Source organism: Brienomyrus brachyistius, chromosome 16 (genome assembly GCF_023856365.1).
Source record: "Brienomyrus brachyistius isolate T26 chromosome 16, BBRACH_0.4, whole genome shotgun sequence".
Classification (NCBI taxonomy): domain Eukaryota; kingdom Metazoa; phylum Chordata; class Actinopteri; order Osteoglossiformes; family Mormyridae; genus Brienomyrus; species Brienomyrus brachyistius.
The window spans coordinates 28,980,565-28,999,307 of record NC_064548.1 but is presented as its reverse complement, the minus strand read 5'-3'; the positions used below and the strand labels follow the sequence as shown (position 1 = coordinate 28,999,307).

Below are 18,743 nucleotides of genomic sequence, written 5' to 3'. Positions count from 1 at the left end.
AAGTTACTTCACTTGAGTTTGGCACTGTGCTCTTAAGAACTACACACACAACTGAGGGGTATTAAAGCACGATAAAGAATCATGGCTCATGGAAAAAAAATATAACTCACTCTAGTAACCATAATCGGGTAGAGAGGTTTTAAGACTGCCCTAATTACAGACAGTACTGCAAATCGGAGAAAATATTCATTTAATCAGAGATCCAGCTGAGTATTACTGTCATTATGGCTGTATGTGTCTCTTTGGCCTATTTTGAAACCGATGTGAATTATAATAGATTTCAGGGCTGAAATTTCTTAAAGGAGAAAATTAAACTCAGTGGTCAGGCAGGTGTGTTATGGTTATGGTTTATTGGACCATGTCAAAATTTGGTTAGAAATTATGTGCTAAATAAAATTTGAGATGAGACATAACTACAGTGAGTTACACTAAGTAACACACAATGTGGCTAGTTTATAGATTTCAAATAATACCCTTCAGGCCATTTCTATAGTATTTCATTCCTGCTTTGATGACTGGCCTCCTATATGCTTGTAACGGTCTAACAGCTATCAGTTCTGGCTATGCTACACTACGTGGAGGGATGATGACTTTCCATTTCAGCAGATCCCTGCCTTCAAAGCTTTGCTGTCCTAGTTTTGTTTTCTTACCTCTAGCCTTGATGTCCTTATGGTTTTTAGTAGCACATGAAGCAGAATCAAGGTGGAGCTCTGTTCTGAACATTAACATGAAGCACATACCACTGTCCTAAATAAATGGTACTAGGGTTACTTCTCCCCTTTTTTGATTCAATAGGTCACTATATCTTAAAGTAAACTTGCAGGCAAGAGATCTCATTGATAAAAATAAAACTACAGGAGCGATATGGGTAAAACTATGGGCTAAAAATTTGAATGGCCTAATCATCAGTGTTTGTTCTAGAGCATCGAATGTAGCAGTGGAGGAAAGCAGAATGTTTTACAATAAACGAGCACGATGGGCTGAATGGCCTCCTCTAGTTTGTACATTTTTTATGTTCTTATGTTTTTATGTACTTATCAGGATTATGAGTAATAAAAATAATGTGGTGGTTATTGTCATGCCCACGCAGGCGGAGGACACCGGAAGTACGGGGTTACCCGTCACGCCCACACAGGCAGGAATTACTGGGTGTGTTATGTTGCCGACAATCAGTGGAGGTTCAAAGGAGTCCAACTGACCGCAGCACCTTGCGAAGTATTGAGCCGAATGATTACGAGCCATACCAAGCATTTACTTGTCTATTGTCTTCCCGATCTCCCAACCCTTCTCCGTTTGTCTTGTGTGTTTGCCTTACCTGCTTTCCTTTCCCTCTCCAGACCCGCTCCCACACCTGACCTGCCTTACCCGCCGAGACGGCACGTCCCGTTCCCTCCTCCTCGTGTGTGCCTGTCTCGTGTTTATCTGTAGGACGGATTCCCTGGTTATCAACCCCTGCGCTCCCCAACCGACCACGACTTCTGCTTACCCCTCCTATTACCGTGTTTATTAGTCCGCTAATAAACTGAGTGTTTGCTTGCATACCTGGATCCTTGTCTTCCCTTGCGGGTGCACCTGACAGTTATGGGTGATTTTAACTTACCTGAAATACAGTGGAACACAGTCTCTGGCTCTGGTTTTGTATGGGTGTTCACTGTAGAGGACAAGTAGCATACTGATGCTTATTCCTAATCCATCTATGACCAATTTATGTATAGCTGAAGCTGATGTGCTAAAAAAGCAGAGAATCACTATTATTCATAATTTACATAGATGATATTGGCACCAATATATACAGTAAATTGGTCACATTTACAGTTGACACCAAAGTGGGTAGTGTAGCAGATTTTGAACTAGTGGCACAGAGGCTACAACAGGATCTTGATTTAATTAGTGACTGAGCTGATAGCTGGCAGATGCATTTTAATGTAGACAAATGTCAGGTAATGCATGCAGGGAACAGAAATATAAAGCGCAAGTATTTTATGGGTTCCACTGAAATAAAAGATGCTCATAGTGAGAAAGACTTTGATGTATGTTGATGCTTCCATATCCCACTCTCACCAGTGTGGGCAAGCAATTAAAAAGGCCAATATGATGTTGGGTACATCTCTAGGTATGTGGAGTTTACGTTATGGGAGGTGATGCTAAGATTATACAATTCCTTGGTAAAACCCCACCTAGAATATTGTGTTCAGGTTTGGTCACATCACCTTAAAAAGGATATTTCTGTCTTAGAAAGGGTTCAGCGTATGGCTAAAAGAATGATTCCTGGTCTTAGAGGAATGTTTTATGAGGAGACTTTAGCTGAACTGAATCTATACAGCCTTGCGGTCCTCCAACTTGGAGTTTAGCGATGTTCTTGAGGTGGTAAAATGATGACTTACAGAGGTGTTTGATGTGGGTGTGAAAGGTGAGTTGAGAATCCATTTTAACACCCAAATTGGTGACAGATGTGGAAAGGTCGATGTTTTGGCCAGAGAAAGTGATACTGGTGATGGTAGAAGAGCGGAGATGGTGTGGTGTGCCTACTAAGATGGCTTCTGTTTTGGATTTGTTCAGCTGAACCTCATCCACGCCACTCCAGGCAGGTAGTCAGTATGGATGTTGGCAGAGGAGAAGTAGAGGAGGTAGGGGTAGTCCTGAGATAAAGCTGAGTGTCATCGGCATAGCAATGGAAAGAAAAACCATGCCAGCTAATGACATTTCCAAGAGGGAGCATGTAGATGGTGAAAAGGATGGGCCCTAGCACAGAGCCCTGTGGGACACCACAGGTGACGTTGTGGATGTTAGATTTTGCACTGTTAAAGGCTACATGCTCAGTTCTGCCAGTTAGGTATGATATGAACCAATTATGAACAGTTCCTGACAGTCCAATGGTGCATTGCAGGCGGTGAAGGAGGATGTTATGGTCTATTGTGTCAAAAGCAGCTGTCAGGTCAAGGAGGATGAGTAGAGAAGGGGGACCAGTATCTGCTGTCATCAGAAGATCATTGGTGACCCTGACCAGGGCTGTTTCGGTGCTATGGCCAGGGCGGAAATCGGACTGCAATTTTTCAAACAGGTGATTCGGTTTGAGGTGATCATGAAGTTGTGCTGCAACTGTTTTTTCCAGAACTTTAGAGAGAAATGGAAGATTTGATCTAATGTGATGTGGGAGGTTTTCCGTGATAAGACTTTGAAGGTTGCCAAGGGTTGTGTTGGTGTTGCCAGTATTCCCAGAAGAAGGTATTTCGTCTTGCAGGGTAGCCTAGATATGATTAAGAGGAGTTGCAGCACACAACTTAGTGGGAAATCCAGTCTGTGCCAGGAACTGAGGAGAATGGCTGTGAGAGCTCTCAGGGTCGATAAAGAGGGGTTTGCTATAGAACTCTGTGAGCAGGTGACACATCGAGTTTTCCCTTATGGGGACCAGGATATTCATCACATTGTGGGAACATTGTGTTTCCATAAGGTAAGGTAAACCCGCTCACACACACCGTATATAAACACCAATGAGCCAAAACATTACAACTATCCCCATGTGGACAATCACGTCATTTACAGTACGGCCTGGGATTTTTCAGATGGTATGCTAACATTCAGCCCTCGTTGTCACCATGTTGACAAGGGTCAAATTATTAAGGTAATGTGGTCTAGTGATACACATCCTGCTTAGAGAGGAAGCATTACGTACAGCGACTGGATTGCGGGCATAGGGCCACAACAACACCACGCCAACGAACTCTGTTCTGGGCCGTTCTCTTCAGCTGGGTCCGCGTCATTCGGCGGCCTTCACTTTGCTCTCGACAGATCTTCTCCACGTCTGTTTGGGTTTCCACACTTTCCTTTTTCCTTGTGGGTTCCAGTCCAGTACTTGCCTTGTGATGTTGTCGAATGATTTTTGAAGTGTGTGGCCTATCCAGCCCCATTTTCTCTTCTCGATGTTTTGACCGACCGGGTTCTGGCTGGCTCTCTTCCACAGGTCTGTGTTCGAGATCTTCTCAGGCCATCTGATGTTGAGGATGTGCTGCAAGCACTTGTTGATGAAAATCTGTATCTTGTTGGTAATGGTGTTGGTCACCCGCCATATCTCGGACCCATACAGGAGGACTGCTTTCACATTGCTGTTGAAGATGCGGATCTTGCTGCGCTGAGATAAGGCTTTGGAATTCCAGATGGGTTGCAGGGTGTTGAATGCAAGCCTTGCTTTGTTGATCCGGCTCCTAACATCTTCATCTGCGCCGCCATCACTGTTGACTACGCTTCCTAGGTAGACGAAGCGGTCGGTTTCCATCAAGTCTTCTCCCTGTAGCTGCAGTGGATGTTCTTGTCGGTTTTTCAGCCGCATCACCTCTGTTTTTCTGACATGGATCTTTAGGCCGGTCTTCTCTGCCTCCTCAGCGAGCCGTGTAAGCTTGGACTGTGAATGTTGCTGCTTGTGGGACAGAAGGCTGACATCGTCTGTAAAATCCAGGTCTTCCAGCTGTTTGGTGAAGGTCCACTGGATACCGGTGTTGCTACCCTCTGTGGTTCTTCTCATGATCCAGTCCATGACTATCAGGAACATTGTCGGTGACAGCATGCAGCCTTGCCTCACTCCGGTTTTCACTGCAAAGGGGTTGGTCAGTTTTCTGTTGTGGATGATCTGGCAGGACGAATCTTCGTATAGCTGTTGGATGATGTTGATGAGCTTCTGCAGGATCCTGTAGTGCTGCATCAGTTTCCAAATGATCTGTCTTGTGTAAATCCTGCCTGCTCTGATCTCAGTCTCTTGTCTAGTGCCTCCTTCAGTCTCTCCAAGATGATTCTGGCCAACACCTTGCTGGGGATGGACAGCAGCATAATTCCTCGCCAGTTGCCGCACTGCGATAGGTCGCCTTTCTTGGGGAGCTTCACCAGGTACCCAAGCTTCCAGTCGGCAGGCACTTGCTCCCATATCTTCACTAGGAGAGGATGTAGCATCTCCGTTGCTGCTGCCGCATCTGCCTTGAGAGCTTCTGGAGGGATACCGGCAGGCCCTGGTACCTTTCCATTTTTCAAGGACTTAATGGCTTTGGTGATCTCTGCCTTGGTTGGTGGATTGGTGTTGATACAGAGAAGCTCTTCTACTGGTGGTATGCCGGGAACTGTTTGCAGTGGTGGTCGATTCAGGATCTCTTAAAAATGCTCCACCCATCTTCTTCTTTGTTCCTCGTCACTTGTGGTGGTTTTCCCATGCTTGTCCTTGACTGGCTTACTTGGGTTGAACCTCTTTCCTGACAAGGTCCGTGTAATCTCATACACTCTCTTCATGTTGTTCTGCTTGGCTGCTGTTTCTGCCTCTTCTGTCATACATATGTCTTTTGTCCCGTCTGGCACTCTTCACTTCTCGGTTCATCTCCCAATATTGTGCTCTGAGGTCTGTTTTCTCATGTTGATCTTGACATCTGTTAATTTTCTGCTTCACCTCCTTCCTTTTCTCTATCTTCTCCCATGTCTCTTTTGTCATCCACATCTTCTGCTCCCTCTTTTTCTTCTCCAGGACTTTGGTGCAAACGGCTTTCCAGGTTTTCTGTATTTCTGTCCAGTGGTTCTCTATTGTCTCTTCGGCCAGATCCTCCAGCGCCTCAAATGTCTCGAATGACTTCACAGTTGAACTCTTTTGCTTGGTTACTGTCATTCAAGAACTGTATATTGAACTTGCGGTGTGTTTTTCCTGAAGAGTCACAGAAGGATCTCAGCTTGGTCTTCAGTGTTGCCACTAGCAACTGATGGTCTGAGGCTGCGTCTGCGCCGCGCCTTGCTCTGACGTCCAGCATACTTCGCCTCCACTTACGGTTGATGGTGAAGTGGTCGATCTTGTTGTCAGTCTTCCCATCTGGTGAAGTTCAAGTGCTCTTGTGGATCTTCCTGTGTGGGTAGATGGTGCCACCTATGACTAGGTCATTGAAGGAACAGAAGTCTATGAACAGCTCTCCGTTCTCGTTGCCGGTGCCTATGCCATGTCTGCCCATGATGAGTTCTCTGTCTGTGTTGTCGCCTCCCACCTTGGCGTTCAAGTCGCCCATGATGATCTTTATGTCTCTTTGTGGAGTTCGGTCAAAAAGGGATTGCAAGGAACTGTAAAAGTCTTCTTTTTCTTCTGCTTGCGCTGCGTTAGTGGGTGCATAGCATTGGATAATGGTGATCCTCCTGCCCTTAGAGTTGAACCTGGCTATCATAAGTCTTGGTGAGACGGGTTCCCATGCCATCAGCACCCTCATAGCCTCTGGTGCTAACAGTAGCGCAACTCCTTGGGTGTGATCGTGGTCCGCGTCTTCGTGCCCGGAGTAGATTATGGTTTCACCTGAAGACAGTCTGGTCTGGCCCGCTTCCATTCCAGCGGGTCTCACAAGAAGTCTACTATTGACTATATCCTTGCACTGAGGGTTCTCATCAATCGCAAGTGCAAATATTCGCAGAGGTTCTTTGCAGCCTTTGTTGATTTTCGTAAAGCGTTCGACTCAGTTGATCAAGTTGCCCCCTGGGACAACCTGAGACTTCGTGGGATCCCCCCAAAGTAGCTGGACATCATGGCTGGCTGACACACTGGTACTCTGAGTGCTGTGTAGAGTGAAGGGAGAACCTCTGTGTTCTTCCCAGTGGATTCTGGGGTTTGTCAGGGGTGTGTTCTTGCCGCATTCATTCCACTGTTCATTCCAATATTGCTCTGTTCTCTGGAAGAATCTGTTCATCCTGTGTATCAGCGTCCTTTGCTTTTCTTCTCCTGTCTGCTATGTTGATGGTTATGTCTGAGATCCATTTGGCAGTTTTACCAGATTTTTCATATGGGATGTACTGAGCTGTTTCAATGATGGTCATCTTGATTCGTTCCAAAACTCGTCTTGGAAGGTTTTTAATATTGAGAAAATTGAATCTATTCTTCACCTGAACTGCATAAATATGTGTGCTTCAAGCTCTGTTTGTGGATTACTTCTCTTCTAGTAAGGTAGGACTCTTTTTGTTTGCTTTCTGTTTACTGTCTGTTGAAACTGTTGTTGTGTGTAGTTTCTGGCAATCAAGCGTAGTTTCGGTCTCCCTGAACTGTTGTTGTGTGTAGTTTCGGTCTCCCTGAAGGTGTTAATTAGGGGGCAGGGCTTACTGAGTTTCAATTGAAGGTGACACCGCCACAGACACAGGTGTCTGTGGCGGATAAAGGTAAACAATCTAGTTGTTACTACTGCTTCTAAACCTTTCTCTCCTACTCTATCCTATCCTCTACTTCGCAGTCTCTCACACCATCACTACAGACATGTGCCTTAGACGTATACCAGTACACTTATCTTTGAGACCTAGAATATCTCATCCAACATCCAGTCGCCGCACTCTCAGTAATCTTGTATACCCTACTATAACACCCCAGTCCCAGCGAAGCGTGTTGGGTGGCCTCTGGAATTGCCAGTCTGCTGTAAAGAAGGCTGATTTCATTTCCGCCCTTGCTTCACACCACTCTCTTGACTTTCTGGCCCTGATGGAGACCTGGATATCGCCTGAGAACTCGGCTACCCCGGCAGCTCTCTCCTCTGCTTATGCTTTCTCTCACACTCCTCGCCAGACTGGCAGGGGCGGTGGCACAGGCCTATTGGTAACTCGGAACTGGTGCTACACGCCCCTCTCTCTGCCCCATCTCAACATTTCATCCTTTGAATTCCATGGAGTTGCTGTTACCTCTCCACTCGATATTCGGATCATTGTTGTCTACCGCCCTCCTGGCCCCCTAGGCTGCTTTCTAGAGGAGCTTGATACTCTCCTCAGTCTCTTCCCCACTGACAGCTCCTCTCTCATTCTCCTTGGTGACTTCAACCTCCCCCATGACAAGCTCCCTTCTTCTGGTCTCCTCCCTTTTCTCGATTCCTTCTCTCTAACATCCAACAGCTCCTCTCCTACACACAAAGGAGGTAACGTCCTCGACCTGGTTTTCAGCCGCCCCTCTCTGGCTACTGACATCTCTTCTACTCCTCTACACATTTCTGATCACCACTTTGTATCCTTTACCATTGCCCTACCCGTCTTGCCCAATCCCAGTTTTCAACGTTTCCTCCCCACTCGACCAAACCTCCACTCTGTCTCCGCTTCTTCTGTTGCTTCTTGCACCCTGTCTTACCTTCCTGACCCTGACTCCTTTTCCTCCTTGGCACTGGAGTCTGCAACTGATACTCTCATCTCCTCACTTTACACATCCTTGGACAACCTCTGCCCGCTGTCTTCCAAACCAAGGAAAACTCGGCCTACTCCTTGGCTTTCAGCTGCATTACGTACCAACCGAAGAGAATTGTGGGTAGCAGAGAGGACATGGAAGAAATCTAAGCTTGATGCAGATCTGTCTTCCTACCGTACTCTGCTATCCAAATTCTCTATGGACGTGACTGCAGCTAAAACTGCCTTTTACAAAGACAAACTAGAATTATCCTCACGTGATCCTCGCAAACTCCATAACATCTTTTCGTCTCTTCTCAACCCTCCCCCTCCTCCTGCTCCTTCCTTCCTGACTGCTGAAGATTTTGCCAACTTCTTTGCCGAGAAGATTGACAGAATCTGTCAGACATTCTCTCCCTCATCCACTACACTACACGCTAAGGATTTTCCTCCCCCCTCACTGGCCCAGTTTTCCGGTCTTACGGCAGATGAGATCATGAAAGTCATCTCATCTTCCAACCCTACCACCTGCCCACTTGATCCAATCCCTTCTGCATTGTTTCAGACAATCTCTCTAGACCTTCTCCCCTTTATCACGACTATCATTAATGGCTCCATAACCTCCGGTCATGTACCAACAGCATTTAAAATAGCCAGGGTCATTCCCATCCTAAAAAAACCCACTCTAAATCCCTCAGACACTTGCAGCTACCGACCAGTATCGCTTCTTTCCTTCCTTTCAAAAATCCTCGAACGTACAGTCTACAACCAGCTTTCTCTCTATCTCTCTCAGAACAACCTCCAGGATCCTAATCAGTCTGGCTTTAAAGCAGCTCACTCTACAGAGACTGCCCTCTTAGCAGTCACTGAGAACCTACATGCTGCCAGATCAGCCAAACTGTCATTTGTCCTCATCCTTCTTGACCTATCAGCAGCATTTGACACGGTCAACCACAAAACTCTCCTATCCATCCTTAGGAGTCTTGGCATTGGTGGCCTGGCCTGGCGCTGGCTGGCTTTCTACCTAGAAGGCCGAACATACCAAGTGACATGGAATGGATCCACATCTACTCCACGTTGTCTTTCCACCGGTGTCCCTCAGGGCTCAGTTCTTGGCCCTCTCCTATTCTCCCTTTACACTAAATCTCTTGGCGAAGTCATATCCTCACATGGCTTCTCCTACCACTGCTATGCCGATGACACTCAACTCATCCTCTCCTTCCCTCCCTCAGACACTCATGTCTCCACTAAGATCTCTACATGCTTGGCAGACATCTCATCTTGGATGACCACTCACCAGCTAAAACTCAACACTAGTAAAACTGAGCTGCTTTACATCCCGGCTGAATCATCCCCCCTCCAGGACCTTGCGATCTCTTTCGAAAACTCCCTGATCCATCCTTCGGTTTCTGCTAGAAACCTTGGAGTTACCATAGATGATCGGTTGTCATTTTCCTCACATATCGCCAGTCTTTCTCGCTCTTGTCGGTTTCTACTCTTTAACATCAGGAGGATACGTCCATTTCTTTCCACTCAGGCTACCCAGATACTCGTCCAGTCCCTCGTCATCTCACGCCTTGACTACTGTAACTCGCTTCTAGCGGGTTTACCACTGAGCGCCATCCGTCCCCTCCAACTGATTCAGAATGCAGCTGCTCGTCTTGTTTTCAACCTTCCCAAGCTCTCCCACACCACTCCTTTGCTGCGCTCCCTCCACTGGCTTCCTGTAGCTGCACGCATCAGATTCAAAACACTGATGCTCGCATACAAAGCCAAAAATTCTCTGGCACCATCCTACCTAAAGGACCTCATCACACCCAGCTCTGCACCACGATCTCTCCGATCCTCCAGCACTGCTCGACTGGTCCCACCTCCCCTCAAGGCACAAGGAAGACACGCATCTCGGCTCTTCTCTGTCCTGGCACCTAATTGGTGGAATGAACTCCCCCTAGATGTCCGAACAGCTGAATCCTTGACTGTCTTCAAGCGACGACTCAAAACTTTTCTTTTTCAGAAATACCTGACGTAGAACTTCTATATTCTTACTCGACTCTTTTTCTGGTGTGTGTTTAAAAAAAAAATAAATTCTGCACTACTCAATGGAGTTCTCAGAGATAGTATTCATAGCTTGGGTCCTTATTGAGCTACCATCGGAAATTCATTGCAGAGTCTCAAAGCACTTATGTAAGTCGCTCTGGCTAAGGGCGTCTGCCAAATCCTGTAAATGTAAATGTAAATGGGGGAGATCTTGCCAATGTCAAATTTCTTTGCTGCAGGTGATTTTTTTATGCTGCAGAATCTGGGTTTTACCCTCTAGTAGAATCAGTAGTTCAAGGTCTGAACCACAGTCTGCACCAGGGGAATGTCTTAACTGTGAGAACAGAACTTATCAATTTCTGTTGGAATAAGATTTAGTCGATTTGATTGTGATGTTCATGTATATAGCTGCCACTCTGGTTGTTTGTGATGGCTAGCTGATGCTCTTGTCAGAACTGAATGAGGCAATCCCCTGCATTGTTCCTTTCACCCAGTCCATCAAAGTACATAAAAATGAGGACATCTCTGCCTGTCATGCATTGTGGCTTAGGACTGTGAGGACATACTACTTCATTTGAGCCAGTTTTTTGCTCATTTTAATTGAAAATGATTTTCTAATCAACCAGTGACTTAGCCTAATTAATCCGGTTGCTAGGTGTGGTGAGGCATGTCACTTGAATCCTGCCTAATGATATTATACTTTGTATATTATTTATATATTTCTATAAATCATTGCATCATATAATCCCCGCCTGTCACGATCAGTCGCGGAGAGAGCGATGATCGTGTGGGCAGGCGTGCAAAGAGCAGGCTAGACAGGCGAAATCGGGGCAAACTATGGGTTTTAATCAGGAACTAGGACTAGGAACAGGTATACTATCACCATACCACAACAAACTACACAATGACAGACAACGGGAACAGGTAAGACCAGGACTAAAATAGGACGAGACTAATCAAAGTAATCAGACAAAGCTGGGAACAATCAGGGAAGAACACGTGGGTAACTAAAGGGCGTGGCACACACGAGGAGCGGACGAGCCGGGCATGACACCGCCCCCCTACACCAACCAAAAAAGCACCATCCAGCACTAACTGTCATTTAACTTGACATTTGGAATCATGCAAATAAATAATGATAAAATTGTAAATATTTTACTAATTACATTAGTACTGTACAAAGTTAAATGTGTGTTATGTGATAGATTTCCCCACTGCCTCTCCTTGGCCATCCAATTGGGGGACCTGAGATCAACCCAGCTCCACCCTCTCCCCACCTCTTACCTCTGAGTGATAGCCAGTGTAGCTCCAAAACTAGAATCAGGGCACCCAGCAAGGTTCATTAACCTACAGGTTGACATAATATCATCGACATGACATGCAAATGAGTGGTATAAAACAATCATGCAAATATCACTGTTCTGATTTGTTTTGTGCGGGTGCCCTATGCCGCCCCCGGAAAGATGCCATCCTGGAAGGCTGCTCATTTTGCCCATACCTAAGTCTGGCAGCGAAGAGGAGAATCGCCCCCACTGTGAATAAGAATATGATCTGTTATGTTTATGTTTGTTTACTGTATATGTTTGTAATCTCCCTGCTGCTTCAAAGCAATTTGTATGGAAAACAAAAGCTATTATTAGCTTAGCTGTTAAAAAAAAAAACATACATCTTCTTTCCCTTCGGAGTGCCATGAAGTCCTTTCAAGCTGTACAGCCACACTTTCATTCTGATCCAGAATCATAAGATCTCAGACTAGCACTAAATCAACATGGTCATGAGCATCTGTGATCAGAAATAAGTATTTTCCCAGAAAGAAATAACAAGCCATATTCACCCCCCAAGTCCTCAACCACAAGATTCATTCAGAGAAACATAATGGAACAGATTTAATGAGCCTCTTTTTGGACCCATAAAACTGTTCATATACCATTTACATTATTCATAAACAAATATAACTATTTCTTGGAATTTATACTTGGACACAATACAGGCAAACATCAAGAAACCTACATACTCAGTGTGCATCTTTCATCACATTTAAGCTCATCACATTTCATTCATTAATTATTGTTTCAAGTCATTCAGACTTTATGTATATTCTTATTTTGATAAAGGTCTCATAGGTCTTCAAAATATCAGCTTCCTCTTGGAGTAATAACTTTTGCTACCAGTAAATCTTGAACATTAAAAAAATGTAATTTAACAAAAACACAGTGGACTTGTGAACCGTAATGAAACTTTTCAGGCAGCACAGCCTCTGCCTCTTCTCTCTTCTACCCAGGCTGGCAGTGACCATTTGAGTTGGCCATTAGCCTGTTCCGGACTTAAGTGTGCTGTGTGTCTGTGAGTCTGTGTTGTGTTGGGAGGGGGGGTCATCTTCCTCATTGGTTATCAAAGAGTCTGTCAGCAGCTGAAGCCCATTTGGGCACCGTTATGAGACTCATGTCCCAATTTCCAGCCAAACTGTGTGATAAAGCCAGAGAAGTCAAATGAAAATGACACTTAGAAACAAAAGCGAATCTTCTGAGTCCTACTTTTTGCAGCAGAGCATAGTATTAAGCCGCAGGAACCAGCCAGTGCCAGCTGGCATGTCGGTTTTATAAAGTCTGAGATAAATAAAATGTATTTCTTAAAAGGGCTGTCTTGTTCTTCTTTTTTTCGTTATTCCAATATACAGTGCATGTTGGTGTGACTCCACAACTCAGAGCACAATCAGGGAAGGGTCAGCTCCTCTGGTTTTACACCAGGGTATTTGACAACTGTGAAGGTTGAAGGGCTTCAGCAGTGCTGCGCTGGCATGTTGAAAAAGGGGTCAGGGTGAGGACGGTCTAGTACTTCTTGCATTTAAAGGATCAATTCTTGCTAACAACACTTAATCTGGCCTGAGGAATTAATCATTGAATATGGACAGAGGTAGAAATATCTTGGCCAGAAAGTTCAAATCTAAACCAAGATTTTTTTTCTTCTAATCAGCTGAGTACTCTGTGACTGAATTTCTATACTCATCTGGTTGGTTGAAACAAAATGTTGTTTTTTTTTGTTAGCCTAAGCCACAGCTGAAATTCTGATGTAAGAAAAATGAAGAAAAACTATATAAGCCTGTTTAAAACAAACAGAACCTGAAACTATATAAATGGAAAGTGAGTGTCACGCCTCCTGATCCTCCTGTTTACCCTCTAACATGGCCCTACTGTGGCACACCTATTAATCATTTGTCTTACCTTTCATTCCTGCCCTCATGTTACTCACTTGAGCTGCCTCTCAATAGCTTCCTTGTTAATCTTGTCCTAAAGAAACCAAATCTTGAACCTAGTGTTTTAGGAAATTATAGACCTATATCAAATCTTCCTGTCATTTCAAAGAGCAAGGTTGTAGTTTGTCAGTTGTGTTCTTTCCTACAGAAAAATAATGCTAATGAATTATATCAGCCTGGCTTTAGACTAAACCATAGCACAGAAACTGCTCTAGTCAAAAAAATGAATGATTTACTTATGGCTTCTGACCGTGGCTGTATATCTCTGTTGGTATTACTAGATTTAACTACAGCAATCGATACTGTGGACTATAATATCCTCTTGGACTGGTTTGAAGGTGTGATTGGCATTAAGGGGACAGCACTCTCTTGGTTCCGCTAATATTTAACTGATCGCTATGCCCATGTGAACAATGAATCTTCCAAGGTAACCATAATCAAATATGGTGTCCCGCAGGGATCAATACTGGGCCCGCTACTGTTTACCCTATATATGCTATCTCTTGGTAACATTATTAGAAATCATGGTGTTGGGTTTCATTGTTATGCAGATGATACACAGCTGCATATATCTGTTAACCCTGGTGATACATCACTACTATCTCGGTTAGAAGACTCTGTATTAGATATCCAGTGCTGGATGGCAAAAAAAATCCTTATGTTAAACAAAGAAAAAAAGAGAAGTACTGGTAATTGGTCCCAAGGCTGAAAGAAATGTTTCAACAACTCAACATTGGTGGCCTTCCTACACAACCTAACACGGTGGTTAGAAATCTTGGTCTAATAGTTGATTCAGATCTATGTTTTGATGCTCACATAAGAAGTAGAACTGCGTTTTATCATCTACGGAACATAGCCAAGCTTCGTAAGATGCTCTCACTTCATGATGCAGAAACTTAATACATGCCTTTGTAAGTTCCAGACTGGATTACTGTAATGCCCTCCTAACGGGTTGCCCGTCTGGATCTTTGCATAAACTTCAGCTGGTACAAAATGCAGCAGCCAGAGTTCTCACAAACATTAAAAAATTTGATCGCATTACACCAGTCTTATCCTCCCTTCATTGACTACCAGTTAAGTTTCGGATTGACTATAAAATACTGCTGTTAACCTATAAAGCACTGAATGGCCTTGCACCAGAAGACCTTAGTGATCTGTCGACCTCATACAACCCTCCACGCTTGCTTTGTTCTCAAGCCATGGGATATCTGTTAGTACCTAGGGTAGAAAGAGCTACGGCAGGCTGCAGAGCTTTCTCCTATAGAGCTCCTCATCTGTGGAATGGTCTTTCCCCCTGATGTGTGCGTTTCAGGCTCACTCTCAGTATTCAAGTATAGACTAAAAACATACCTGTTTAGTTTAGCTTATAGGGACACTAGTTCTAGCTCTAGCTAACTCCTCGCTCCCAGTTATACCTATAGTGTGAGGTGTAGAACTGGGTGGGGATCGGTGCCATTGACTTTGGATAAACTGAACCATCAGAGCCGTCACTCAAGCTTCACAAACCCTTGTGGAATTAGAGTGCTGACATTTCAGGGACTGCCCATGCCTTCATTCCCACTAGCCTCTCCCTTCTACTTATGCTGCCATAGCCAGATCTGCCAGTGCTTGCACTTTGCACTTCATATTGCACTCACCTCCCTGTTAGCACTGCCTATAGTCTTTCCTACTTTGACTAATTGCACATTTTATTTCCCCTATCCCACCTGGGGTGTGCTGCCTTAGAGACCTCAATCTATCAAGATATCCAACACACCTTGCTACATGTGACATCGCCACTACCAGTGACGTTCCTGCATCCAGCTCGCCATTCTGCCTGTGTCATCTTCCATGTATGACCCGCTGCCTTACATCTGGTTGCCTGGCGATTGGAAGGAGAATGGGTACCGGCTTGTCATCACCTCCCTGCTTCCCGGTTGTGTCTCAAATCTTATGATTTGGACAGTGTGACTTGGAATTTAGCCATCTCTTCTATTTGATTCTCCCTGCCGGCCCCTGGAGGTTAGGCTTCCCCTTTGAGTCTGGTTCCTCCCAAGGTTTCTTCCTTCTAGGGAGTTTTTCCTTGCCAATGTTGTCTATGGCTTACTCACTGGGGGCTTTGGGTAGGGATGCTGTAAAGCGCTTTGAGACAATGTAATGTTGTGATAATGCGCTATACAAAAATAAATTTGTTGTTGTTGTTGTAAGGCCATTCACAGATCCACCCACATGCTCCCCAAGGCTCACGGCCACTCCCCCCACTGTCTCTGAATGCCAAAAGAGGAGAAGGAGGAAATCAGCTGAATCCACACCTGACCCTATCTTGATGGACTAAGACAGGTGAGACCACCCTTGCCACCGCTTCACTTGTGTTCCAGGTTCCCAGCGCAGCAAGGGCCACTCAGCCGGCGTTCTGGGCTTCTGGCCCAGAGGGGCTGTTCCATCCACACTCCGGGCTTCCGGCTCAGAGAAAGCCATCTCACGCACACCCCACAGCAGCTGTGTCGCCCTGCTCACCTCCAGGTGTCCTGGCTTCACCTAATCTCCTAATGTCCCACGAGCCCCAGTGTCGTATCCTGATGCCCCACCAATGCCCACCTAGTTGTCTGATGTCATGCCTGCTCCAGCCTAGTTTCCCAATGTCTCGTTGGCTCCAGCCTTGCTGTCTCCTGATATCCTGCTGGTATTCACCTTGTTGTCTCCTGATGACCAGCCAGAACCTGCCTCTTCATCCCCTGATATCCTGCTGGCTCCAGCCTAGATTCCCTACATCGTAAGGTGCCCACCTTGACATTTATTGATGTCCCGCTGGTGCCCACCTCATCGTCTTGATGCCCCACTGGTGTCCGACTCATCATCTCCCATCATTGCCCAGGCACCCGCCTCCTCATCTCCCATCATCGCCCAGGCACCCGCCTCGTCATCTCCAATCATTGCCCTGGCACCCGCCTCCTCATCTCCAGTCATCGCCCAGGCACCCGCCTCCTCATCTCCAATCATCGTCCAGGCACCCGCCTCCTCATCTCCCGTCATCGCCCAGGCACCTGCCTCCTCATCTCCCGTCATCGCCCAGACACCCGCCTCCTCATCTCCTGTCATCGCCCAGGCACCAAGCTCCTCATCTCCTGTCATCGCCCAGTAGCTGCCAAGCTGATGCCCAACTCTCTGGCTGCCTCTCAGTTGGCGCCAAACTCTATGGCTGCCTCTAGGCCAGTGCCCCAGTTCTCTAGCCACTGTCAAGTCTGGTTAGACTAACCCAGATGATGTTCAGTCAGAAGGCTTGGAGTGGGATCCTTAGGGCCTGGCCCAAAGTCCTGCTCCATGGGCCCCCACCTCAGCCCAAATGCTTGTACTGACCCAGTCCCAAGTCTCAGTCTGTTCTACAGTACAATTGAGGGCCCAGAAGAGGGGCAGGCCAAGTCTCCATCTCCAGGAGGGGCAGAGGAGTATCTGGGCCAGCTGCCCAGCCGCTGGTCTGCCCAACATCGCCTACCCAGGCACCTCTGCCTCATGCAGCCCTGAAGAGCGGAACCGTAACACCCTCCTGTTCCTATTCCTGTCCTATACATCCCTCTGTGCCTTCCTGTTCCTGGCCTGTGATCCCTGCAACACACTCTGGCTCCCACCCAGCAGTTCCCTCAGCACTCTACTGCTCCTGTTCCTGTCAGGCTGACACCTTGGTTCTGCCTGGCCCTGCTGTCCCCTCAGCTTCACCTGGTCCAACTGGCCCTTTGGTCTGGATGGGTCCTGCCACACTGGGGAGTAGGACCACTTTCAAGGGTCAGTGCCCAGCTTCCCAGCAGCTGGAAGACTCGATGGATGCCCCATCGATGCCCCTCCATCATCCTCTGCCCTCCTCAGTTCATGTTCCATTGCCCTATCCTGTATTTGATATACCCCAGTCCATAGCCCCTGTGGCTTCTTTTGTCTGGACCAGTCATTGGGTCCCCTGATCTATCTGTCCTTATCTCTTTCCCAGGTTCCTGGTCTTGTCACATGTCTATCTGGTTGATCAGGTGTTAATTAATACCATCCACTCTTGTCAGCAGAAAGTATAGAGTATAGAGTATGTTAGATCATAGAAATGATTGATTGTAATGACTTATTGTATATAATAATTATTATTGTTCAGAACCTGCTGTTTACGATTTAGGTGTAAGTTTATCTATTTGAATTTGGAGAAATTTTATTGGATAAAAGTGGCCAAACCCAGTGTCACAATAGGACACAGGGATGGAGTGATAATCCACTATGCACCTTTCCAATTTATTTGCATGACTGTATAAACAAGAAACAAAAGGGATCTTGATGGGTCGTAACTGAGGAGAGGCAGATAATTAAGGATTAACAGGGCTGGGATTAAACACAGGGAGGCAGAAGCAAAACCTACGTTACTAATACACTAATGCACAGCACTAACCTCTACATCAACAATGGTCGACAAGGAACATGGCAAGGGCAGGCACATATTCCTGGATAACAAGGAATAAGACAAGCTGAAAGCGTGAATCATTGGTAACAAGCCAAACATTAGGAATTTACATATAATGAGCCATGAATGGGAAACAGGAATGGGAGATCAAGACAATAGGCTAGGAAACATTTGGAACAGGCGGGATGGCCAGCGACATCTGCTAGCTAAATAGTAACATGACTGGATTGGTAGGAACAGATACACAGAGGAACTAGGAAGTTTTTGTTAAAGGGTATGGCTTGAAAACACATATGGGATGCTCTATTAAGGGTGGAAGAATGAATCTGCACCCATCCATTGATTAATTATTTGTAAGAGACTCCATCCACCCTTAAGTGAATCCTTTGCTTACATTAACCTCCAGTGATCAGGAAAAGGTACCAGTCAAATCAGGTCTACTACACCAGCAGTTTAGGTTCTGACACACTTAAAAACAACACACAGAATCTAATGCAAAGTTAAAGAAATGATAAAAATTAACACTGGTGTACATTATACAGGCATCACATTGATAATAAAGGAGAAGAATATATGAAAATAGGTCTCACTTTACTTGAGGGGACATGAATATTGTAGTAGTCCATGCTTACTTAATGCCTAATTAATTAACTAGTAACTAAGTATTAGTTAGGTACCGATCCCATGCATGTTCATCATTAGTCAGTCATGAGACTTTTTGAGTGCACAGCTGCCATCAATTAAAATGACACTGATTAACCCTAAATAAAGTTCAGCTGTGCTAGTAGGATTTTCATGACATTTACTCAGTTGTATCCTACAGCAAAAGCCATGGTTTGCAGTGAGCTTAGAAAGCATTAAAGGGATTTTGTTGTTGAAAGGTATAGTCAGGAAAAGGTGCCACAAAAA

General features: G+C 45.5%; 1 pseudogene; it reads right to left on the bottom strand.

Moving 5' to 3' along the window:
* Positions 1 to 3,665: 3,665 nt before the first annotated feature.
* Positions 3,666 to 6,335, bottom strand: LOC125709449 (uncharacterized; annotated as a pseudogene).
* Positions 6,336 to 18,743: the final 12,408 nt, after the last annotated feature.